The sequence below is a fragment of the Mirounga angustirostris genome, unplaced genomic scaffold (genome assembly GCF_029215605.1).
Source record: "Mirounga angustirostris isolate CCGP_5_RB_7025 unplaced genomic scaffold, mMirAng1.0.hap1 SCAF_1, whole genome shotgun sequence".
Taxonomy (NCBI): Eukaryota; Metazoa; Chordata; class Mammalia; order Carnivora; family Phocidae; genus Mirounga; species Mirounga angustirostris.
Genome location: NW_026991709.1, coordinates 201,991,356 through 202,017,131, shown reverse-complemented (window position 1 = coordinate 202,017,131; position 25,776 = coordinate 201,991,356). Strand labels below are relative to the sequence as shown.

General features: G+C 46.4%; 1 protein-coding gene across 4 annotated transcripts in view; it reads left to right on the top strand.

The window, feature by feature from the left end:
- Positions 1-25,776, top strand: part of GATAD2A (GATA zinc finger domain containing 2A) — a 103,721-nt gene that overhangs the window by 2,787 nt on the left and 75,158 nt on the right. Inside the window, exon 1 of one of the 4 annotated variants that reach the window (XM_045862635.3) lies at positions 11,264-11,495. The exons of 1 other annotated variant lie outside the window; for it this stretch is intronic. The gene's annotated coding sequence lies outside the window, so the exon portion shown is untranslated. Of the gene's footprint in view, positions 1-11,263; positions 11,496-25,776 lie in introns of those variants that run through there. 2 more of the 4 variants (XM_045862634.3, XM_045862632.3) reach the window with 2 other exon arrangements.

Below are 25,776 nucleotides of genomic sequence, written 5' to 3'. Positions count from 1 at the left end.
GGACACAAGTTTCAACTCGAGCTATTTTCTTCTGTAGAGAAGCGCTTGGAGAGTTTCCTAGGCCCTTTGCTCCTGGGGTAGTCAAGTCCAGGCAGGAAGGTGCCGCAGACCTGGAAGTTCTCCTACTGCCTCTTCCTGGTCAGTTGTAGGCACTGCCCTGAGGGGAAGGGGAAGGATGGTGGGGAGCTTGGGGCTTAGGGTTTCCTGAGACAGGGCAGAGAAGTGCCGGCACATATTTATTATTTTGAATGAAACCCATAGGACCAGTAGGATGGGGTGTTGGAAAGGGAAGGGGGGGCTTTGAAGTCAGGACTTGATTCAGGTTTTGGTCTGTCCTTCCTAGTTGTGTGGTCTTTTACAAGTTATAATGCAAAATCAGCACATTACTAAATATTTGAGGGGTCACATATCTATGTGTGTGAAGGTGCCGACAGATGGGAAGTGCTTCCTAGACAATGAATGAATGAATCTGAGGTAATGAAGGGGAGGCAGCCCGCATAAAGCCTAGCACATGGTTGGTGTGCAATAAAGGTTGACTGTTGTGCTCAAGAGATTAAGGTTCTGGTCTGGACTTCCAGACCAGGAAGCACTTGATATTCTGCCAAGGCTAAATATGCTCATACAGAAAGAACTGTGGTATGTCTCTTGCAAAACCCATTGCCACCCTGGGTCTTGTAGCGTTTTTCTGTGTTCAGATAGCAGATGTGAGATGGATTTGCTGTGTAGCAGACATTTGTGTTGCCTGGGTCTTGCCTTCTGCCTCTGTAAAATGGGGTGATTTGTGAGTTGAGGGCAAGTAGGGAGATGTATTACTATAATTAGACTGTAGGCAAAATAGAAGATTATAATGAACTTTAGGAGTTGTGGGAAGAAAAAAGTAGGTGAACTATAAACCTAAAGGATCATATCCGTATTTTGGGACTGTTTGAGTGAGTGATATACAGCAGTTACTTGGTGAGTGTCTCTTCTTACACATTAGAACCTTGAAAGAATATTCTTTTAGAGTAATGGATCAGATTTGGGGATAAAAGACTGGGAAAGTGATGTACAAAGGCATTTGATGTCCCATAATAATAGTGCATTGAGAGGGCCAGTGTGTGGCTTAGTGCCCATGAGGAGATCAGAGTTCACCTTGAGCTCCCAGGATCTAGAGAGCTGTAGAAGATGCTAACTCAGCCTCTGGGGGTGGGGGTGGAGGTAGGGGCTAGGGTGGGCAGGACTTTTTTTTTTTTTCTGAGAGGATTCTTTTTTTTTAGCCATTAGTGAAAGTCCTAAAATCATGGCCAGTGAGTTGGGCCTAGCCTTTTTCACTTACTAGTGTGGTGACAGATGGCACTTGCCTCTAATATCTAAAACCCAGGGGGAAATAATGGGTGAAAATCTCTGCTAGGCCTCCACTGGGCTACTCCCAGGTTTGAAGGATTCCCGCCCACCTTTGAAATTATACCCACTCCTTCCCTCTTTCCCTCCTTCCTTCCCTCTGCCTGTCTGTCTCTCTCTCGACTTTGCTATTGAGGCAAAGAACCACCAATCTTAAATTTCTCTTAATTCTTTTAAGGACAGTAATTCCATTAAAGAAAAGGGAACAAAGTTTTATTATTTTTAAAGTGTAAAAAAGTAAGGTAAATAACTTTGAAGGGATCACTATCCCTTTTGAAATTATGCTGCGTCTTTTGTGTGCCACAGACTTCACTTTGGTGGATGGTGGCGCCACCACCAATTCTCTTTTATCTAACAGGAAGTTTTTTTTAACTTTTTGTTTTAATTGAAAGATCCTTACAGCAATAAAAACCCTTGGATAGTTAGAAATGATATTGATCTAGGTACATTTATTAGATGTAATGTAACATGGTTATCCGTCGGTGGGGAGCTCTAAAAGGCATGTGGGTCCCAACACTGCCCAGATTCTAACTCTGGACGATAAACTGTTGATTTATATAACTGAAATAGCTAGGGAAGTCAGGGTTTCCTTCCTGTTGGAGACAGCACTGGGGGCATTAAATCCCTGTGGATCTTGATGATTAGAAAGAAGCTGACCTCTTTTGGAATTGGGAAATAACTACTGTATGAAGTTGTTCCATCCAAGTGAATGGAAGGTGTTATTTTTAATTTGTAGTATTAATTTTGGCTTTATCCTCTCTGCAGCCTGGCTGCCTTTGTTTATAGTGGTGTGTTGTCTGAATAAGACTTTATCCCTTCAGGGGCACCTGGGTGGCTCAGTTGGTTAAGCGTCTGCCTTCAGCTCAGGGCATGATCCCAGGGTCTTGGGATCGAGCCCCGCATTGGGCTCCCTGTCCTTCCAGCTTGTGCTCTCTCTCACTATCTCTGTCACTATCTGTCTCTCTCTCTCAAATAAATAAAAAATAAATAAAATCTTTTTTAAAAAAAGAATTTATCCCTTCAAACTGGCCTATAAGGGACAGTTTTAGCACCCAACTAAACTAGGTTTTCCTGTGTGGCCATAAGGTAGGGCATTTTTTTTCTTTTTTTTTTTTTCTTTCTTCTTTTATTTTTTTATTTGACAGAGAGAGAGAGACAGCAAGAGAGGGAATACAAGCAGTGGGAGAGGGAGAAGCAGGCTTCCTGCGGAGCAGGGAGCCTGATGTGGGGCTCGATCCCAGGACCCTGGGATCACCTGAGCCGAAGGCAGACGCTTAACGACTGAGCCACCCAGGCGCCCCTATTTTTTAATTTTTTTAGTTTAACTTAAATTGGATTGAAATATAGTGTTAAATATTCTGGCTCATGTAACTTCTTCCTATGCCAGCAAATAATCCAGCAATAAATGTTTGCGTGCCTACAGTGTGCGGGGTGCACCATGCTGGGTGTTGTGGGCCTAGCAGTGAGCAGGACAGATGAAGTCAGCTTTCAAGGAGCTTACATCCCAGTCACAGACAAGAAAACAATCGAAAGAAAGACTACTGCAGGGCTTCTTTGGGAATATCCCTGGATGTTGGGAACTTGAGGTGGAGTTTCTTGGAGGTTTAGAAGTGAAACCTCACTATCCCTCTAATTTCCTCACTGGGCTTCTTGCTTCTGTTTCCTCCCTCTAAAAGAAGGCAGAAATTTTGGCATTTTCCTGGTTGATTGTTGGCTTTTGGCACTAGTTGATCCGGGATGATGGTGACTGTAATCTTAGAGAAACAAGAGAGAATCTGGGATGGTCACTGCTAGGAGCATTTTCAGCTTTGCTTTTCGTGAAGTCAGTGGCAGTGTGTTTTTGGAATCCTGTGGCATTTCTTCATGGCAGTGCATATTACACAAAGAGATAAACAGCTCTAAAAGCCCTTTCTACCTTGTTTGAAATCTTAAAAAACAAATTCAGACAAGTGGAGTGCTTGGCTGTTGTTTATGGCATAGGAAAGAAAAGTGAGATTTCAACTAGATTGCTTTGTTGTGTATTAGTAGGTTCTTGGTGCACAGCTCCCCCCGCCCTAGGATTCCCTCTTATACTGGGACTGGGAAAACACTATTTTGACTTTCCTATGTTGTGGGCAGATTTGATGTTAGTCCATAGAGGTCAATTATGTGACAGGTGCTTTTCTTAACGGTATTTGGGGGTGGAGCCAGAGAGCTGGGGTGGGTATTCATTCAGGACACAGGCTCCAAGGGGGAGAGGGAGATTATAAGGAGAGTTTCTGGTAGTCTGTCTTCCTTTCCTTCAACCAAAGTACTGACTCGGAGGTGAAGAGGCAGGCTCTGGCCGGAAGTGGGCGTGGGCAAGTAATGCAACTGTGCACATGACCAGGCTCCCACCTCTGGGCTCTGCTGCCCTTGGGAAGTGGATGCTTGCTCCCTCCTCACTTCCTGTTCCCTTGCCCTTCAGCGGAGTTCTTGGGCCCCAATTTGAGCATAGAAAACATGTTCAAATTCTCACTTTTTCCCTGGTAAGCTGCTTTGTCAGAGCTGGGAGCCACCAGGGGACTTGTACTTGGCAGTTCTGGGGGTTCAGCTAATGTACCTACAGACTGGCAGGGTAGCCAACAGGATGGTTTCCTTTGCATTACCACAGGAGCTTGCCTGCAGAGGGCTGCTCTGGAGATGTGTATAGAACTCAAGGAAGCAGACATTAGAAGGTCCTTCTGCAAGAGTGTGCTCTTGAAGAATGGTTTACTGTTACTTGTCTTCATTATCTTAAAAGAGTACCCTCTGTGGAGTAGAAACTTTAGAGTCAGAAAGACTTGGGTTTGTATTCAGAATCTGCCACTTGCTGGCTCTGTGACCTCAGGAAAGTGGCTTAACTGCAAATGGCTTAACTTCTTTGAGTCTCAGTTTTTCATTTGTGAGGTGGGGATGGTAAGCATGAAGCAGGTGGCCAGATTGTTGTAGGTGTCCAATAAAGGTAGTTGTTATGGAATCATATAAAAGCTTACTGGCCCTCTTAAGATTGGCACCCAAGTTTGGATAGCTACCTATAGCAGTTAATACTGTCTGAGAGCAAACCAGTCCATGTTGGGGCAACAAGCTGGGTGCATCTGGGGACCGATGATCTAGAGGTTCCCAGATTGGCTGATTTTTCTCAGTGAGTTTCCTCCGTTCCTTGTAGCTTTAAGCTGCTGTGCATCGCCTTTGTGTACTTACTATATGGACTTGCAGTGCCCCCTGAAGCATGGATAGGGTAACTGGGAAAAAGGCTCAAATTGGAGGGTGGGCAAAGGAGGGGTAATAGAGAGAGCTACTTGTTAGATGGCTAGGCATTCTGGGGAGTGAAATAGCATGGGCACGGGCAGGGACCTGGAGGTGAAAAACAACCTGGTGAGTTCTCTTGACCTGAGGAGGTTATGAACATCTGAAAATCAGAGTTTGAACTGAGCACCTTTGGCAAGAAAAGTCCAGTTACCTTCAAGGGTAGAAAGTTTTATAAAATGTGCCATAGTAGAATTCAAAATTGAACTCAGATTAAAATATTTAAATTGAGATTTTAGTAAGAATTTTCAATCAGAAATATCAGTGATATCCAGTGAAATCAGATCAACTGGACTCTCTTTAACGGTACGTAGTCTACATGAAGTTTAATCTCCTAAGGAGCTTCAAGAAAACAAATTTCGGTAGGCTGCTTCTGAGTTATTTTTCTTTGAGAATTGTTATCATTTAAGCTGGTCTAAAATCTTTAACATAGTAAAACAAGTTTTTAACTTGCATGACATTTTCAAGGTTTAGGTTTTATATTGATATTTGCGAAGCTTTCAAGTTTTATATTTAATCTCTTAAAGCATCTCTGTTGAAGGTTGACTTTTGACTTAAATTTGAAATAAAGATCTTTTTCTTCTCAAACCAGGAGTTGGTAAAATGTAGGCCTGATCAGGTTGGCATGCAAGAAGGCATGGGTAAGTTTTGTTATCAAGCTGTGAAGGAGAAAACCAGAAAGACCCATCCCCTGTATTTTTTTAAAATTTATTTTTATTTTAATTTTTTAAAAGGTTTTTATTTATTTATTTGAGAGAGGGAGCAAGGGGGGTGCAGAGAGAGAGGGAGAAGCAGACTCCATGTGGAGCAGAGAGCCTGGTGCCGGGCCTGATCCCAGGACCCCGAGATCACGACCCGAATGAAAGGTAGACGTTCAACCGACTGAGCCACCCAGGTGCCCCAAAATTTATTTTTATTTTAAAGATTTATTTAAGAGTGAGTGAGCGCATGTGCGCAGGGGGAGGGGCAGAGGGAGAGGGAGACAAGTAGACTCCGCACTGAGCAGGAAGCCTGCCCCAGGGCTCAATCCCAGGACCCTGAGATCAGGACCTGAGCTGATGCTTAACTGACTGAGCCAGCCAGGCACCCCCACAATCCCCTGTATTTTTTATAGGAAATGCTAGGTACCAGGGGAGGAGAGGGGGGTACCCATCCTATCAGGAAAACTTTTGGGAGGAAAATTTTTCTTCCTTCGTCAGGTTGGAATATCTGCCATTTAACAACCAGGGAGTGGGGTGTGAATTGGTATCAAATTTTTAAAACATATTTTTCTTCATGTCTAAATCATGGATGTTTATTAACAGACCAATGATGTGACTAGCACTCTTTCTTTGCTAAGTAGGTTTGAATAGGTTGATCTCTAGACTTAAGACTGACATACAGCCTTTTTTTTTCTTTTTCCTGGTAGCTTTCTGATTTTTTTCCTTTTAATTTTTTTAATTCATAGAAAACAATTCACTTACTTTTTTTTTTTTTTTTAAGGATTTTATTTATTTATTTGACAGAGAGACACACAGTGAGAGAGGGAACACAAGCAGGGGGAGTGGGAGAGGGAGAAGCAGGCTTCCCGCCAAGCAAGGAGCCCAATGTGGGGCTCCATCCCAGGACCCTGGCATCATGACCTGAGCTGAAGGCGGATGCTTAACAACTGAGCCACCCAGGCGCCCCCACTTACTAACTTTTCAAAGACTTAAAATTGATCTATATCAGGTGGGCATTTTTTTTTTGAGCCATGTATAGACACAAAAGAGATATTCCTTGCCAACTGGTGACACATGCAGATGAAGACAGAGTGGGAGATATACTTCCGGGTTCACAGTGATACATTTAGCCGTTTGTATTTAACCCTTCAGTGGAACATTTGTGCTCAGAACTCTGTAGTAGTGGGACTTCCTCAGGGCCACACAGAGACTAAGTACAGATGGAGCCTGAACTCCATGTTGCCTGACACTAAGTATACGGAATTGTGGTTAGAAACAACACTCAAAACAAACATATGCTGACAAAGTGGCCCATCTTTAGAGAGCTGTGTTTCAGAGAGCTTTTCAGTGTATATACGACAGGGATGCATCAAAGGGGTGCAGATCTGTCTCCTACAAACTCCTAATCTAGTGTAAGAATGCTGTTACTTAAAAAATGACATTTGTTGTAGCAGGCGTAATGCACTGGGAATATTGTATTTTTCATAAAGTACCACTGTAATGGTCCCTTTAACTATTTTCTGGTCCTTGAAAAAGGTACCAAAAACATCAAAGTACTAAGGAAGTGATATTAACATAGGAATTAATCTTTTCCTTCTCTTTCTCGACCAATTGCATTGTAATGTCACTATGTGAGTATGAATTTGGGGTGAAATAAGAAACTTTAAAACAATCCTCCCTTAGAGATTGTAGTTATGATTGTCCCTAAACTCAGTGAAAACAGTTTTAGACTTTTGAGCTCTAAAAATGAGAAGTGTGGAGGCACCTGGGTGGCTTAGTTGGTTAAGCGTCTGATTCATTATTTCAGTTCAGGTCATGATCTCAGGGTCTTGAAATCCAGCCCCTTGTCGGGTACCACGCTGAGCGTGGAGCCTGTTTAAGATTCTCTCTCTTATTCTTCCCTGCCACCACACCCCGTGCCCTCTCTTTCTCAAAATAAATAAATATTTAAAAAAATAATAAAAATGCAAAGTATGGAAAGCGGTCAGTGCTCTTTTTCATAAAAGTACTTTTAAAAACATTTGGTACACTTTTGAATGAACAACCTGTTTATTCTTTAGAAAACAAGTGGGAGCCTAGTGTCACTGATAGCAGTAATCTCAAAATTAGTTTAAGTCTACAGAACTAGGTCTGCTTAGCCTTCGAATTTAAGTAAGTAGATGACAATTCATTCTGTGTGTTGAGAGAGAAAGATATCTAAAAAGTTTAAAGGATAATGAATCTATCCCTTTTCAGCCCTTTCTGCCCCCAGAGCCCCACAGTCCAGGTGTGGCCAGCTCTGGCCCTTTGCCTCTGCTGTTCTGGATGCCTGGGATATTCATCTGTTAAGAACTGGCTCAAATGTCACATCCACAAAGATTTCCCAGACTCCTCCCCAGGGAGGGGAGCAGCCCCTTCCTCTGTGATTCCTGTCTTTCCTATGAATGCATTTTCTGCATTGAAATCATTCTGCCTTTCTGTGCCACGAGCCTGTGAACTTCTGGAGATGGTGCCTGCAGGCTCCTCAGCTTGCAAAACCCTTGGGATGAGTGGTCTCTTAGACAGTTCTTGTCCGTCAGTGTTTATCACATAAGACATCTTGAATCTTGTCCACCAGAAACTTTAAAGAAATCTCCTGATTAAAAACAAAAAAGTACAGGGCGCCTGGGTGGCTCAGTTGGTTAAGCGACTGCCTTCGGCTCAGGTCATGATCCTGGAGTCCCTGGATCGAGTCCCGCATCGGGCTCCCTGCTTGGCGGGGAGCCTGCTTCTCCCTCTGACCCTCCCCCCTCTCATGTGCTCTCTCTCTCATTCTCTCTGTCTCAAATAAATAAATAAAATCTTAAAAAAAAAAAAAAGTACAGTACCTTAAACATTCAGTAGGTGATGCTACTCCTTTTCAGTTTCGTGCTACTGTGGAGCCTTTGACCAATTTTCTGCTATAAAAGAGGCCATGAACATATGGAATTCGGCCCAAATTTCTTTTCTTTGGTCCCTCTGTTGTGCAGGAATGGGCTCAGATGGCATTTAGAAGTTTATCTAACAGTACATTAGAAAGATAATTAGAATATTTTTGCAGTGGTTAGGGTGGAAGGAGGCCTGGCTATTATTAGCAAGGATCTGATCTTTGAAGGATATTAAGTTTAAAATGAATTTGGAAGGAAATTTTGCTTAACTAAATAACAGAAGTGTTTTCAAAGTATTATATTAACTGGTATCTGTAAGTATTAATTGACTGCCTTGTTTTTAGGGCAGAGGGAAAACTTCAACAAAAACATGGTACTGGCCTTATTTGTCTTTTAGTTTCTTTAGCTTTAGAATGGAATCTAAAGGTGATTGCATCATATTTCGTAATCAGCCAGCTGAACTATTTGCTGTTTAGTCCAGTACTAGACACTGAGGTAGCAAGGTTTTTAGTCTGAGCAGCCTTAGCATTCGCCTGCCTGAGCTCCGGGGACCCCAAACAGGTCTGGATTTACTGTCACTTTTTCCATCTACACACCTGGCCCTCTCTATCACAAAAATAAACCCTGTGACTACTTCATCCTACCCCCACCCCTGCTTTCCCAGCTGGAGATGTTGGCACTGCCCTCTGGAGCAGCCCACCTGTCACCAGTACACACCTCAGTCCACAGGGGTGTGCCATTAATATGTCGCAGCTGATGCCTCTCTCTTTAAAACAGGGTGGTTGTCACCTTGGTGACTCACACAGGGCTTGCCAGTTCAGACTCTGGAATCTCTATGTCTATCTCAAGTCTCGGGTCTCCCACTTGACCACACATTGCTGTTTGTAGTTAATTAAGTTGGCATTAATCAAGACCCAGGTGAGGAGCAGTGAGGTAATATTTTGCTTGTATTGCTTTAATATACATCATCTGATTAATAGTCCTAGAGTAAAGCAGTTCTCCAACTATAAAGCTGCCGAATGACAGTGAAAATTTTGGATATTTGCTTTTAACCTCTTCTTGCACATGGGATCAGGGAGCCTCCCGCATTCTTATACCAAGTCACCTGTTTGAGAAGAAGACTGTTTTTGTTTGGTTTTTGAATTTGAACATTTGAAATTCTTTGTAACAAAGCAAATTGCTGACAAAACTGGGTCAGGGAAGGCGTTTGGGGGTCAACAGTTTGCATTTTGTATCATTTTTTAGTTTGAGGAATGCTTAGCTTTTGGCCCAGGGGAGTTGTGCCAGATGTTGCATTAAGCAGTTGGAAGATTTGGGGAGTGGGGTGGGGGGTGGAATCAAGGACAAAAAATTGCTAATTATGTGTGGAACAACACAATTAAAATGGGCCTTTTTGAACCTCTTATTGTTGGGGGGGCACATAGCAGGAATACAGTTTTATACGTAAAAGTTGTTCTACATTGTTTTTCAGGTTTGGAGTCAAGACCAATGGTGGGTTGAAATTACATTGAATCTCTTTAAAAAAATGAAATAAAATAGTTAATATCAGAGTACATTGCAAGTGGTTAAAGTATGTTTGGTGAAACTTTTGCTTCAGTTGTATGAATGTGTATTAAGATGTGTTATAAAACAGGGGCGCCTGGGTGGCTCAGTTGGTTTAGCGACTGCCTTCAGCTCAGGTCATGATCCCAGGGTCCTGGGATCGAGCCCCACATCGGGCTCCTGGCTCCGCGGGAAGCCTGCTTCTCCCTCTCCCTCTCCCCCTGCTTGTGTTCCTGCTCTCGCTGTCTCTGTCTCTGTCAAATAAATAAATAAAATCTTAAAAAAAAAAAAAAAGATGTGTTATAAAACAAATTAAAAGCCACTAATCAGGAGTCTAGGAGTCTTATGAATTGTTTTAACTCCGGAAAAAGAACATGAAAAGGGCCTTTTTTGGTGATTCTTCAAAACATAATCTTGATAGTGAGAGCTTTCTTGTGATATTAGATATTTTATTTTTCTATTGAAATTGTGTTTCCCCGGGCGCCTGGGTGGCTCAGTCGTTAAGCGTCTGCCTTCAGCTCAGGTAATGATCCCAGAGTCCTGGGATCAAGCCCCGCATGCGCTCCCTGCTCTGCGGGAAGCCTGCTTCTCCCTCTCTCGCTCCCCCTTCTTGTGTTCCCTCTCTGGCTGTCTCTCTGTCAAATAAATAAAAAATCTTAAAAAAAAAAAAAAAAAAAAGAAATTGTGTTTCCCTTTATATAGTTTAACATATCCAAAAGCCCATCCGTTCTCAGGTTAGACTGCTTCCCGTGTTTCTTTCAGGTTACTGGAGAGGGAAGGGTGCAGATTTGCCGTCTTGGGAGGGGGGGCATTCACCTCCCAGAACACGGGGTGAGGGGTTGCAGATTGGGAGGTAACTGGAGAGGGAGAGCAGTCATCCTCAAGTGGGCGGGTCTGGAGCTTACTCAGTAGAACTCTCTTCATTGCACAGAAGTGATGGTTTAGCCGATACCCGGGAGCGCAGCTTCTGTGTGACGACCCCCGTGGGGGTGGCATTCTAACCTCCGTTTTCAGAAGCAGCTGAGTTGCTCCAGGTCATGTAGCTCAGCTGGAGCGAGGTCAGTAGTGAGAGCGTCGTGAGTCAGCCCTGGGCGCGGTCCGCCAGGCTCTGCTGCCGGTGAGCTGGCGACGACCCCTCGGCCCTGCGGAAGGCACTGGGACTCTGCGGGGAGGGAACCCGCCCGCACCCGCGTGGGAAACCAACGGGGGGAGCAGGGCGGCCCGTGGAGCGTAGTCCGGAGAGGCGGTGTTTCCGGGGCGGTGCCGGCCTCCCTTGCCCCGCCCTCCCCGCAGCCTTGCCCCGCCCCCCACTATAAGGCCCCGCCCCTCGGCCTTCTTTCCCCGCCCAGCCGGGCGCGGGCGGGCGGCGTCGCCTTTAAGAGCTCCCCGGTGTTTTGGGGGCCGCGGGCCGGGCGCGCTGACCTGGTGCGCATGTCCCGGGCGGTGACGCCGGCGCCGGGCTCCATGTGTGCGGCCGAGGGGCGCATTATCTGGCCGGCGGCGCGGGCGGGCGGGCGGACCGGCGGAGCGAGCGCCGCGGGCCCGGGCGGCCCCACAGGCGGAGCGAGCACGCGCGGCCCGGCGCCCCCGGCCCCTCGGCCGCCCGGCCCCGCAGGCGACCCCGGCCCCACGGCCCCACGAACCCGCGCGCTGCCCTAGGGCCCGGCCGGCCCGCGGCCCGGTAAGTTCTGGACCAAACTTGGCGGGGAGCAGGGGCTGGAGGGGTGGGGTCGGGGCTGGGATCGTGAGGTGAAGCCTGGAGCGGCGGGGGTGGCGAGGGTCGGACAGGGTCGGGGGTCAGTGGGCTCTGAGGGACCCCCGCGTGAGCATGGAAAAGTGAGCGCGAGTGAGTGAGTTCTATCTACTCCTTGTATTCTGAGAGCGTCTTGCTAGCGCTACCCTAGAAAGTTCCGCGCTCCGACGCCGCCCAGGCACGTGGGGGCCGGGCCGGGCGGGGGTCCCGGAAAGTCTCGGCGTCGCCCCCCCTTCCTTCTGCGCTTCCTCCGCGGTCGGAGGAGGGGCTGGGCCTCCAGGGGTCGTTTCCGAGCGGCCAGGACGGGCGGGGGCGGCGGGCGGGCGGCACGTGGGCGCGCGGGGCGGGGGGTCCCAGGCAGGGGGGGCGGGGGTCCCGGGCGGGCCTGGCCGCTGCGCTGAACCCCGCGGCGGCGGCGACGGCGGCGGCGGAGGATCCCGTGTCAGAATAAGAGTCCCCGCGCGCCCACGCCTGCAGGGCCGGCACTCTCCCTCCTCGCGCCCTTACTGCCTGACCCCCGGGAGCCGCAGGACCCTTCCCCCCTCTCCGGGCTCGAGCCTTTCATAGGGCCGTACACTTTAAATTTGCCTCCCCGTTTAGGCAGTGGCTCTATTGATCCCCCCCACCCCACCTGGAATGGGTCGGCATCAGTGACTAGACAGCGGCAGCTGGCCTTTTAAAGGGATTATTGCCAAGAATCGGAATTGATCACTTCAACAAGGAAAGGCTTGTGGGCAGGGCCCCAGCCTAGAGCGTGATTGACACTTAGTGTGTGTGGACACACTGGGACCCAGAAATGAATGGGTATCCCTCTCTTAGGAACTGAATGTCAACCCTTGGGTGCGCGTTTCTGCCCTGCCCTGGGAACTTTGTGGGGGCTATTTAATTTTGTGTATTTGACCCAACGTCTTTAGCCCTTTAGTTCATCCTTATCTTGAGAGCTTTGGATTCTTTAGATCAAAGTCCGGGTGAGTCACTTGAGCCTTTAATTTTTTTCTCTTCCTTACCCTTTTACTTCTTTCAGTTTTCTTGAGTACACAGTGCTTGTTAAGTGTCTGGTTCTGTGTGTCCATTTCGCACAGTGACACCTTCTGGCTGTGGCAGCACAGATAAACCGAGGGACAGAGCCTTATGTGTAGTTGCTTCAGACTTGTACTATCCTTTGATGGTTTTTTTTTGTGTTTTTTTTTTTTTTCTGGTAGTGGTTACAAGTTTTCTTTAAGTTAGATTAGGTGAAATAATGTTTGCTGGCACCAGATCAGGATGCTAAGATTAGTAGCATGTTACACCTGACAGCAAGCTGTGGAGGAGGGCAGGATAGACACTAGTCCCCAGATTTGAATGCCTTTTGTACAGAGATATCTTCCTTGCCCATAAACACACCAGCGTGGTGGAGGATATAATCCCCACATTACAGGTGAGGAAAGTAAGGCTCCTGGATGCCAGGCTGCTTGTCCAAGGCTGCCGAGTGGTAGAGGGGCAGAGCTTGGCTTGAGCCTGATGTTTGGGGCATCAGAGCCCAGGAATGTTCCTGTTTGCAACCCACTGTGTGAGCATTTCCTGGTCCTTCCTAAAGCAAGAGGCCGTTTACTTGTCCAAGCTCCAGTCTACTTCTGCTGGGAGTTGGGGGGATGACCTGATAACTTAGGGACACCATTGTAGCCCTGTGTTGTCCTCAGAGAGCAGAGTTACCAGCTGGCTTTGAAGGAGTCAAGCCACAAGACTTGCCCCTTTGCATTTGCTTCCTCAGTTTCCAACTCAGAAAAGTTGGCCTTTTTGTAGAGCAAGTAGTTTAGAATGGAGGTTTTGAGAGCAATTTGCAGTAGATCCTTTCCTCATGTAGTCCCCCATTCTTTGTCTTTCATCACATATTCCTCCCCTAAAATTCTGAAGCTGATTTTTACAGAGGATTATCTCTCATCTTGGATGTGATATAGAAATTGGGATGGGTCCTTTATTACCGATTTGGATGCATTGTTTTTTCCACTCAGATGACGTCATTTTTTTAAATGTCAAGTCATCTCTGTTAATGCAGTATCATTTGGCAAATCCTACAATCGTATATTTTGATAGTGAGGAAAGAAATAATGCTACTCTTGGTAGAAAAAAATCCTGGAAGGATTTGTACCAGAATGTCAACAAAATTTCTGGGTTAGGGTGAGGAGTGGGTTTTTTTTTCCCTTAAACTTTCTGATATCTCTGTTTTGTGATTATTTAAAAAACAAGAAATGGTTTCAAAAAGATATTTTTTTTATTTATTTTTAAAGATTTTATTTATTTATTTGAGAGAGAGAGAATGAGAGAGAGCAAGCACATGAGAGGGGGGAGGGTCAGAGGGAGAAGCAGACTCCCCGCCGAGCAGGGAGCCCGATGCGGGACTCAATCCCGGGACTCCAGGATCACGACCTGAGCCGAAGGCAGTCGCCTAACCGACTGAGCCACCCGGGCGCCCTTTATTTTTTTATTATCATTATTTTTAAGTAATCTTTACACTTAATGTGGGGCTCGAACTCACAACCCTGAGATCAAGAGTTGCATACTCTCTTCCAACTGAGCCAGCCAGGTGCCCCAAGAAACACTTTTTGAGTAATAAAACACAGTTTAAAGACTCCAATTCTTAATTCTTCAGTAGCTCTCACTTGCTTTGCATCATTTATTTTGTGAATTTCTGGCATTGCAAGGAGTGATTTCTGGATAGACTTATTCAATAAATATCAGAGTGTACACTGTGCCTCCGGCACCGTGCTAGGAATCCCTGCTCAGTGGAGTTTACCATGAGATTAGTGGGAGAGAAATCGTAATTAATCTCATAAACATGGGGAAACTTAAAAGGGTCAAGGAGAAAAGGATGCTGTGACCTGGTGAGCAGGACTCAAGAGGGTATTTCTCCAACTGGGATTGGAGGACGGGTAGGAGCTAAGTAGGTAAAGAGAAAAGGGAAGAGCATTTCTGTTAGAGTGTCTAGGACTGAAGGAAGATTAGGGTGGTTGGAGCAGAGACACACACATACACACACACAGACCTAAGAGGGTCTGGGATTTACCTTGACAACAGTGGGATCCCTGTCGAAGAGGACAAGGCAGTGATGGGGTTCACAGCCAGGACCACCTTGAGCCTTAGGTAGCAGATCACTGAAGGATGCTTCTGAAGGGCGTGGGTGGGAAAGTAGCTAGCCATTCTGAAATGTTGGCATTTTCTTTTTTTTTTTTTTAAGAGATCCTACATTTATTTTCTTTTTCTTTATTATTATTTTAAAGATTTTATTTATTTGAGAGCGCACACGCATGAGAGAGCACGAGTTGGGGAGAAGCAGAGGGAGAGGGGGAAGCTGGGCCCGCACCAAGCAGGGAGCCTGACATGGGGCGCAATCCCAGGACCCTGGGGTCATGACTGGAGCTGAAGGCAAACGCTTAGCTGACTGAACCACACAGGTGCCCCTATTTTCCTTCTTTCTTTCAAGATTTTTTATTTATTTGAGAGAGAGAATGAGAGAGAGAACGCACATGAGAGGGGGGAGGGTCAGAGGGAGAAGCAGACTCCCTGCTGAGCAGGGAGTGGACTCAGTCCTGGGACTCCAGGATCTTGACCGGAGCTGAAGGCAGTCACTTAACCAACTGAGCCACCCAGGCGCCCCGTATTTTTTTAAGTAATTTCTACCCTCCAGCATGGGGTTTGAACTCATGACTCTGAGACCAAGAGTCACATGTTCTACCAAGTGCCAGCCAGGTGCCCCAAATGTTGGCATTTTCTGATACTTGTTCTCGGGGAAAATTAAGAATGACTCTCAGAGTCTTGGATATTGTCAATTCCTAACAGAGACCAAAATGTAACGGCCTTACCAATGAGTTCAGTTAAGGAATGTCAGTGTGCTAACCTCCAAAAGTATGGGCAACTCAGATACTTGTCTGGAGAACTACCTGCTTGGACTTGTGATATTTCTGAGCCATTAGATGGAATGAGCAAGGCTATTTTCCCTAGACCTTTTTCTCCCCCTGATAATTGAGTTAATTTATGCTCATTGTAGAAAACTGGAAAGATGATGAAACAGGTGATTAGGTGAGGTCTTTATGAGCAGTCGTCCTGGGGTAATAGAGCATCTCTGGGATTTCCTTGTAACAGTTGTTGGGTTGGGAAGTGTGGCAAAACCGGAAGAACAAGTTGGCAGTGTCATAGTGTGAGGCTCACAGAACTATGTTTGTTGCCTGCTAAGTGTGGTCGATTGTTAGAATGGATGCTCTTGAGTTATCTGAACTGTTTTAGAAGGTTAGTTAGACAGTCTGGCTTCAGGTTGCTATTTTTTTGGGTAATGATGTTCTAACTGTGCAAAGCTACATCTTGCACCGAATTAGAAGGCCACCGGTTAAGGTTTAGATAAAAGACGGGACCTGAAGTGGTGGCAGGGAAGTGGAAGTAGTGAAGCTGGTTGGTGTTCTTAGAAACAAAAGTAACAGCTGGGGACAGATCCTGCATACTTGTAGATGCTGGCAAACGTGATCCAGGACTTTTTAGTCAAGAGGAATGTCAGACCATGGGCTTATTGCCCCTCCCCTCGTTTTCTAGGCTGTATTTGTGACCTCTTTTTGTCTGATGAAAATGTAGGTTAGTCTTTTAGAAGACAAAGGAACTTACTTTAATTGAATACCTGCAGGTAGCCTTAGGAAGTGACTGGGAATCCTCCGGAACCCTCTGGGGTGGCGGGGGGAAAGGGCCCTTGCAGCTTCTCAGTGCACTGCACCCACTTTCTCTTGATCCTCAGAAAGGTAACCCTGTTTCTCGGGCAAGTTTGTCAGGGGCCTTGGCTTCTTGTTTCCTGGCTCCTTATATGAAAGGACTGAAGGCTTGATACCTGTCTGAGAATGAGAGAGACCAGCATCTGAGATAGAGCGTGCTGGCAGGATATGGACAATACCTGCAAGTGGGCTCTCAGCAAATTGAGGTAGGAGTTTTGGGGAAGGTTTGAGACTAGTACTTTGAGGTTGCTTGGCCTCAAAGATAGCTAGCTGCAGCTGGGGATGGGGGGCGAGTTGGGGAGAGAGTAGAGGCAGTGTGGGGTTGATGAGAAAGTCTCCACTTGTTGAGGTTGAAGAATTTTTCAGCCTTTCCTCCTGCAGTTTTGTCTCCAGACGTGGCACCACCTGACTTGCCATGCTGATCAGATCTTTTGATTTGAATCTTCAAACTTAATTCAGCCTAAATGAGGTGATGCCTTTGGGCGCACTTTAAAAAATACTGCTGTACTATAGTGGCCAACCAGTTCCTCATCCAGGGCTGCCTGCTGTTTGCTGAGTGAGAAGTGAGCCCCCCTATTTCCAGGCAGCAGGTCCCGCAGTGGTGTCATGGACCAGCCCTGGCTTTGCCTTAGGTTGGATGTAAGTTCCACTTGCCACTTTCTAGTGATGTGACCTTGCTGACTGAACCTTACCCTCTGTTTCCAGTTTCTAAAAAGGAGGTAATGTCTACCTTGAACAACTGAGTTGGAATGCGATAATAAATTCAAGTGGCTTAGCACAGGGCCTAGTGTGTGTATAGTTCAGTGAATGCTGTTATGATTAGAATGGATGAGGCAGAGCACAAAGGCACTGCTTCGCTTTGGGTGTGGAGCACCTCCACATTTTCAGGACAAACTGTCACTGCTGTGTGCCCCTTGGAGCCATAGCCTGTCCCAGTGTTCCAGATGGAAGAAGCCAAAGTCCCCTACAGAGGGTGACACTTTCTAGGGCCACCTTGCTGAGTATTCTACAACTGGGAGTGGGCTCCAGCCTTTATGAGTTCAGATTTTGTATGTTTTTTCCACTAGCCTGGGCGCCTCCCTAGTGTTACAAGATAGCTGGGTTGGTGGGGCCCCACCAGGGGAAAGGAGATAGCCCCTTTCCTGGCTTTGCTAAATCTCATGTTTTGACTTTTAGGAACAGTGCCTCCATGTGTGAGATGGGAAGATATTTGCTAGGGGATCTTGCCTTTAAGAACCAGGAGGGGCCCCTAGCACTTTTGGCTTTATCCCTAAGTGATCTCTGGCCAGCGATGGGAAGTGGGTTGCCTCCTGATGGTGCATGCAGTGGCAAATAGGAGAGCCTGGGACTGAATCCTAGTCTCCTTCCAGACTTACAGCTCTCAAGCTGGCTTGGGAATTGGACAGATTGGGCTTTGCCACTGAGTAGTTTAGTGCTTTTCATCTTTGGGTGGGTTGCCTGCCTACCTGGCCTCAGCTTTCCTTCTGTAAACGGAATATATCTGATCTCCTAGGATGGCTGTGAGGACAAATAGAAATGTTCAAAAGAGGTATCCCAGCTCCTGACTCCTTCATTCACCTCTAAGACAAAATTCTGCCCCTAGATGACAAGTACATAATGATTCCCATAAGGTCGCACATCTCAATTATCACATGCAATGAAACACTCAGATTGAGGCTTTGGATTTTCTTTATAACAAAATTCCACCACAGCCTCACCATTTGGAGGTCTTTAGAGCTCATTGTAAGGAGATCTCACCTAAAAAGGTCATCAAAGGGAAGGTGAAAAAAAAGAAACCCTGTGGCTTTAAACCTGCGTATAATCCCAGCATAACATTTCCTCTAATCCCAGTTGTTCTGTGCAGTTAGCCTTTGAGTCAGTGGCTGTTAAACTGTACTCCACACATTCTTACCTTAGAGGCAGCTGCTCAACATGACCTTGGAGGTGAGCAGGTTTCAGGCCTGTATTCTCTTCACTTGGTGGATTTTTGTGATGGTAAGAGATTTTTAGTTTTCTTGTCTGTTTTGGGGCGGTTTACTCAGCAAGTTTTGAAAACTTTGCCACTACAACCTATTCACATCCGCAGAGGAAACACATTTTTTCCCAATTGCTCAATGGTTTGGGCAAAGTAGGAGTGTAGCAAACTGAATTCTTGGTTTGAAGGCATTGGTTGAATTAGTCAAGTCACTCCAGACCTGTGATATTCTCAGGACTTGTGTATCATTGACAGAACATTGCCAGTTCAAATGATTGGACTTCTTTTTTTTTTATAAAACTTTTTTTTTTTTTGGTTTAATTTGACAGCACACAAGTAGGCAGAGCGGCAGGCAGAGGGAGAGGGAGAAGCAGGCTCCCTGCTGAGCAGAGAGTCCAGTGTGATGTGGTGCTCCAGGGCTCCATCCCGGGACGCTGGGATCATGACCTGAGCGGAAGGCAGACGCTTAACCCACTGAGCCACCCAGGCGCCCCTGAACTTCATTTTTTGTTGTCTCGTGTGTTACTCCTGTGCATGTAAAGGGTTCTCGCACCCGCCCCTTCAATGGCAGTGGTTTTTTCAGAGGATTCTGAATCCGCACCTTCCCTGGGATTCTCTTATACGCACTGGAACCCTGGGAGATTTCCAGGTTTGCTTAGTGTTTTCCTTAACACTTTTGTTTGATTAACTGACCTTCTTAGCAGTGTGTATGTGGGTCACGTGTCTCTTGCTTTCCCTTCCCAAACTTTGAAATTTCTCTTGTTGAGGCTTTTGTCTCTAGTAAAGTCTGTGGAGAAGGAGGAACCTCCAGGGTCCGTAGTAGGAGTTGCCTGGTCTGCTTTTGAAGTTTTCTTGGGCAGAGATATTAATGTACCAAGTCTGGATGGAAATGAAATTGCAGCCTTGTCGTCAGTCTGTTTGTCAGGCAGAGCTTTAAAAATGTAACTATGTTTGATCCTTGGGCCCCAGACAAGTTTAGGATTCACCTGGGACTAGCTTGCTTCTGTGTGCTGTTTTACTGAACATAGCACAGACTTCAAGATGAGTGGGGCAGCTCTTGATGTTACAAACTGGAAACTGAGGCCTGAGAGGAGGAGTGGCCTGCCCCTGGTTTAATTTGCATAAGGAAGGAGAACATAGCTCTCTGTTCTCTCCTGGAGCCTCCTTGGTCTGATCTCTGTCATCCTTATTTCTTCTTTTTCTTGTAAAGATTTTACTTTTAAGTAATGTCTGTACCCAGTGTGGGGCATGAACATAAAACCCTGAGATCAAGAGTTGCATGCTCTACCAACTGAGCCAGCTAGGCACCCCATGTCCTTGTCTGTGGTTTGGTCAGGTATTTATTTACCTAATTTTTAAATTTTTCATTTAAATTCAATTTAATTAATATATAGTATATTATTAGTTTTGGAGGTAGAATTTAGAGATTCATCAGTTACGTATAACACACAGTGCTCATTCCATCAAGTTCCCTCCTTGATGCCCATCACCCAGTTACCCCATCCCCCCCCACCTCCTCTCCAGCAACCTTCAGTTTGTTTCCTGTAGTTAAGAGAGTTTTATGGTTTGTCTTTCTGTTTCTGTCTCATTTTATTTTTCCTTCCTTTTGTTTATGTTCATCAGTTTTGTTTCTTAAATTCCACAGATCAGTGAAATCATATGATACTTGTCTTTCTCTGAGTGACTTATTTCACTTAGCATAATACCCTCTAGTTCCATCCACTGGTTTGGTCAGTTCTGTTTTGTTCTAGGTTCCTCCTCCCTAATTAGGAGGTCCAATGGCAGGTTTCCTTCCTCATGGCCTCATCTTTTTTTTAAGTTTTTATTTTAATTCAGTTAACAGTATGGTGTTGTATTAGTTTCAGGTGTATGATACAGTAATTCATCAATTCTGTACATCACATGGTGCCATCAGGACAAGTGAAGGAACCTCATCTTGTTTTGATCCCTGAGGTCGTCATGGTGTCTGTAGTGTAAGGATGGGACAGGACATAGGGAGGAAGAACTCAGGGCTGCCTTTAAAAAAACAAAAACAGAAACAAAACTAGCAGTGTTTCCTGTTTTGGAATTGATTTGGTAATGGCTTTCAATTTTAAGAGCATAAAATTCCTTTTCCCTATTAAAAAAAGAGTAATGGCACTTACTTGCAGAAATCCTTCAGGTGATATGTGGGTGACCATTTCAAGATCCAAACAAGCAACCATGGAAGTAAGGTGGAATGGGCTAAATGTCAGATGCTGAACTCGGCTTCAGTGATTGGCTGTGCTAGTCCGGGGGTGGGGGGGTCCTTAACACCCAGCTGAGGGTGCTAGATGATTCTAGAACAGCACAATCTGATGCTGGAGTGGTCTTTAAACTGTATCACAGAACCGGTTAGAGGGATTGAACATGTTTTGTTTGGAAGAGAAAAGATTGGGAGTGGGGGCCATGAGGGATTACAGGACGCCCATTGGTGAGTCACAACCTGACAGAGGCCTTTTCTACTCCTAGTGCCAGTAGGCACCCACTCACCCCCTCAGGGAGTATGGATGGGGTTCTTCTTTTCAGACAGAAGATCAGATGACCCTGCCACAAAAGGCAGTGAAAGTGGACAGGTCATCACCTGGGGAAGGGGCTTAACATTGAGTGAGCATTTCAGATGTACACCCATCTTTTGTGAAGGTGAAGATGGTGGGAGAGCTTGTCCACTCTGTTGCCTTGGTTTATGGCTTAAGGGAAAAAGGAAACTTAAATTGCTTAGAAAAATTAAGGTAACTTTGATCTGTTCAACCAGCCTTCTGAGTTTGTGAACCACTGTTGGCCTTTCTTTTTTTTAAGTTAACTATTGACATTTAAGCGCCTAAGCTGCTCTGGAAGGTGCCCCATCAAGTGAAATGCAGTGTAGGCTTCTCACCACCACATGGTGGAATGAACAGAGCAGGAGATGTGTTGCTGGCTATGGGATTCTCTAGAGCTTCTTAGCAGGCTGCCTGGGATGGGTGACAGTGATGCAGAGATGTCTTTGCAGCCAGGTGGTCCTAGCCCCAGGTTGTGAGTAACCCTAAGTATATTCCAGTGTGCTCTGCAAATATAATTTTTGTTATATGCCATGATATGAACAAGATGGGGCTTCTGATCTATCTCCCTCCACTCTCCAGCACTCTCTTCTGAGAAGGGGCTGTTTTCTTGGTGTCTGGAGGTCTACAGCTCTTGTGAAAAAGGTTGGTGATGTTGGACTAGACCATTTACAAGGAGTGTTTCCTTGCACTGGAACATCAAGGATGGATGGAGTTGGCAGATAACCCTCCCAGACCTCAGGGTTTATGGAAAGTCATAGTGAGAAATAAGATTTAAAAAAAAAAAAAAAAAAAACAGGTTGTTCCAGTTATTGTTGATGACTTAAAATGGAAGGCTGTTTATACTTCATCTGAAAAGCATGGAGAACCCTCAGAAGTTTGTGAGGAGAGTGAGTATTCACTTGAACTGAGCAGGGAAGCCAGTCAGGAAAAAGGGACATTGATAAAAGGCAGGCATGAACTAATAGGGCCTTGAATTTGCCTGGTGGGGAATAAAAAGCAGGGACAGGTGCCAGAGACACTGTGCAAGGAGATTGGGTGGGGATTTAGCTGGATACCAGGGGTTGAGAACAAGTCATCTGTCCTTCAAAAACTGGGGTCCCGGGGCACCTGGGTGGCTCAGTCAGTTAGGCATCTGCCTTCGGCTCGGGTCATGGTTCCAGGGTCCTGGGATCGAGTCCCACGTCGGACTCCCTGCTTGGTGGGAAGTTTGCTTCTCTCTCTGCCCCTCCCTCCCCACCCGCCACTTGTTCTCTCTCCCCCTCTCTCACACACACACACACACAAATAAATACATAAAATCTAAAAAAAAAGAAAATGGGGTCCCTTCCCTGCTCAGCCTGTGCCGTACCCCTGGAGTCCAGTGGTGGCCTTTTCCTACCCTCAAGGGTCTTAATGGCCACATAAGGGAGATAGGATAGGGTGCCCTGAGAAAGAGGGAAGAGTGGGTATGAGCATGTCTGAGAGGTAGCAGCAGGGTGAGGACTGGAAGGTGACATAGGCTCTAAGATTGTGGGTCTTTGCTTTCAGGGGTGCTGAATTTGAGCAAAGGTGAAGTGAACTGGGTCCTGGAGAAGGTGGTCCAAGGTAGTGTCTACTGCCTGGGGAAAAAGTGGATGTTGGTGAGATAGTCTGGCCTTTGGTGCTGGATGCCTCCTCTTTGTTTTACGTGGCTAGGAGGGAGGATACAATGGGCTGAGGCATGAAGGCCCTCTGTGACCTCTAGAACCCTCTTGAATGCAAGGGGTATGTCTGTGAATCTGCCAGATTGTGGCTACCTCCGTTGTGGGGGAAGGTGCAGAACTTGATCTGTTCTTAAGTCTCCTCCTCCCAAACTAATTATGCTTTGTGTTCGAAGAAGGCACAAAAAATAGGTGAAAGAATAAAAGGGACCATCTCGTACTCGTATATGTAGGAAAAGTTCTGCTCTGTTCCAAGAGTGAAGTAATGACAGATGGAACCTAGATGGACACAGCCCGTAACGTGAGGAATTGTAGCAATTAGAGAGACCAGGAAGAGGCTCGATATTATTCCAGTGCCCCAGGAGCTGGTTGGTAACCTGCATTTTCTAGATTCTGAGGATTTTCCAACTTGAGGTTTTGGACACTTTTCCAGAGAGACCCAGAGCGATTAAGGCTCTTCTCTGAAACATTCACATGAATTATTCCAACAGCTGCTCCTTCCTGGTTTGAGAAAGTTTCCTTGTTTCATGCATTGCTGAAATGTTTTCAAATCATGGCTCTTTTGGCAGTGTCCAGGGGAGAAGACAGGTGGGCATCCCACAGAGTGACAACACTAGTGTTGAGAGTGGGGGAGGGCATGTTGTTGCAGGAAGGAAAGGGGCCTTGGGGATTTGGCACTTGGAAAGAAATGACTTGGGTTCCAGAGTAGCACCTGGTTGGTGATGAACAATACGCTGTCAGAGTCCTGATTTTGGGGGGAAGATGGGAGTAAGGAATCAGGCGAGTTAAGTGAGGGCAGCAGCCTGGTGCCCCTTATACAGAGCTCGTAAGGCCTGGACTGTCCTGAGCCCTATGTCCTCTGCTGTCCTCTCTGTTGTGTCAGTGGCCAGGAGACCGATCTTCTTCCTACTAGTTTGTGTCTGCTGTGTTTACTGCCTCACACTTGTGAGCCCTGTGCTGTTCTTCTGCAAAGGAGGAGAGAAATCTGCATACATGGCTCCTTGCTGAGGGACCCTGGTTTGCTCCTGTGATGCGCTAGAGTGTGGTTGGCATGTGTGTACATCTTAGTAGGAATGAAGATGAAAATTGGTTCTGGTTCGTGACCCAGGCTGGCAGTGTTGATCAGGTCCTTTAAGCCTTTTGGCTTGTACCTTGGCAGGTAAGGGCTCAGAAATAGTGCTTCAACACCTGAGGGGTTTTGTGCCTTTTAAAGAAAGGGAGTCATTGAATTTGCTACTTGGTCCACAGGATACAGCTTGAAACAGTTGAGGCTCATTCCTCCATGAGGTTTCTAGCAATTCAGGAAAGGGTTAAGTTAGTGTGCTTTTAGAAGAGGAATTGCTGGTGTGCTGATCTTTGCTCTAGGAAAATTCCCCAGAACTTTGGGAAGGATCCAGCCTCAGGATGGTTTCAAAGTCAGACTGTCCCTGATGGTACAGTGGTTCAGATTTGAGCCTGGGCCTGGGAGATAGCTGACTTGGTTGGATCCCCATTTTGACTTCTTAGCCCTCTGACCCTGGCCGATCACGTTGACTTCTGTCAGTCTCTGTTTTCTCACTTGTCAAATTTGGGCATCAGTGGCAGTACCCTGTGTGAAGTGTGGGTATCAATGGTAGGACCTCATGTGAAGGAGGGGTAATAATGGCAATACCCTTTGTGAAGTGTGGGTAACATTGGAAGTCCCCCCATGTGAAGTGTAACATTGGCAGTATCCCGTGTGAAGTGGGTAGCATTGGCAGCACCTTGTTTTGTGGTTATAAGGATTAAATGAAATCAGGCATGTAAAGTGCTGGCACCCTGCCTGATATCAAATAAAGAATTCAGTAATTGTTAGCCACTGTTATGCTTTTCTTTTCCTCCTTTATAACAAAATCTCTTGTCAACATGTTAAAGATGATTCTTTCAGTGTCCCAGAAGTTGTTGTCAGTGGGCTTTTCTGTAGCAGTTTGAAACTGTGTGCCTAATGGTCGCTTTCTCAGTGAAGAGTTAGGCCCTCACCTTCTTCCCCCACTGATGCTTGAGCATCCTCAGGAGGAGGCTTGGACCATGGGGACAGCAGAGCCCCCGCCTTGGCAGTAGTGCCACTGTGGTCTTGGGGACAGATCTGCCGGGCCTGGGTCTTAGGCTGGACCTTGATGCTGGATGGTTAGATAGGACCTGGGTCTGTGTGAGGCAGCTGGAGGCAGAGCAGGGCAGTGGGGTGGGCCTTGGAGGAGGCAGGAGGGTCTCCTGTAAGGCTGGCTCAGTAAAGATTTAGGTGAGTGAACACCACCACCCTCGTGGTCCTGCCCCTCTACACCTGTGCTGACCTTGCAACCTCCCTTACAGGGAGGGCTGATGGCCTGAGACCCTGGGCAACTTCCCACTGAATGTCTTGCTTGGGGTTGGACTGTCTTGGCAAGGCTGTGCTTCAGAGACACTAGAGTGAGGTAGTTTGGACCTGGCCCATGTAGGACAGTGATTCTCTGGGATGTGTGGTCTGTGTTTTCAGCAGTTGATGGTTTAGAACTGTGCCTTTGCCTGGAGGACAGAGTGTGTTGGCCTTGTGTGTGCCTGTGTGGTGGCCTGAATGTATTGGTCTGTGTGCACATGTGCTGATTTGTGGGTGTGTGTATGCGTATGTGCATGCATGCTTGTATGTGTGTGGGGGGGTTAGCCTTATATGTGCTTATGTGTCTGCTAGCCCTACTTGCTGGAGTGGAGCCTGACATGTGCAGTTATTCTGGCGTGTGCAATGGAAGAAAGACACTCCAGTCCATGTTGGACAAGGAGTTTGTGTGGCAGAGTCCTGCCTTTTGTGGGGCCTCCAGCTTACTCTGGGGTTAGTCTCAGATATGGACGAAGTCCCATCGAGGGCACAGTCTAACAAGCCTGTGTGGCCCTTACAGATTTCTTTATGCTTTCTTCTTTTAAGGCAGAGGTTCATGTGAGTGACATTTGCATTGTATCTTGTAACACCTCAGAGTTTGTTTTTTGTCTTTTGGGTTTTTTTAAGATTTTATTTATTTGACAGAGCACAAGCAGAGGGAGAGAGAGGGAGAAGCAGGCTCCCTGCTGAGCAAGGAGCCCGATGTGGGACTCGATCCCAGGACCCTGGGATCATTACCTGGGCCGAAGGCAGACGCTTAACCGACTGAGCCACCCAGGCGTCCCCTTCAGGGTTTTATTTTTTTAAAGATTTTATTTATTTATTTGACAAACAAAGCGAGAGGGAACACAAGCAGGGGGAGTGGGAGAGGGAGAAGCAGGCTTCCTGCTGAGCAGGAA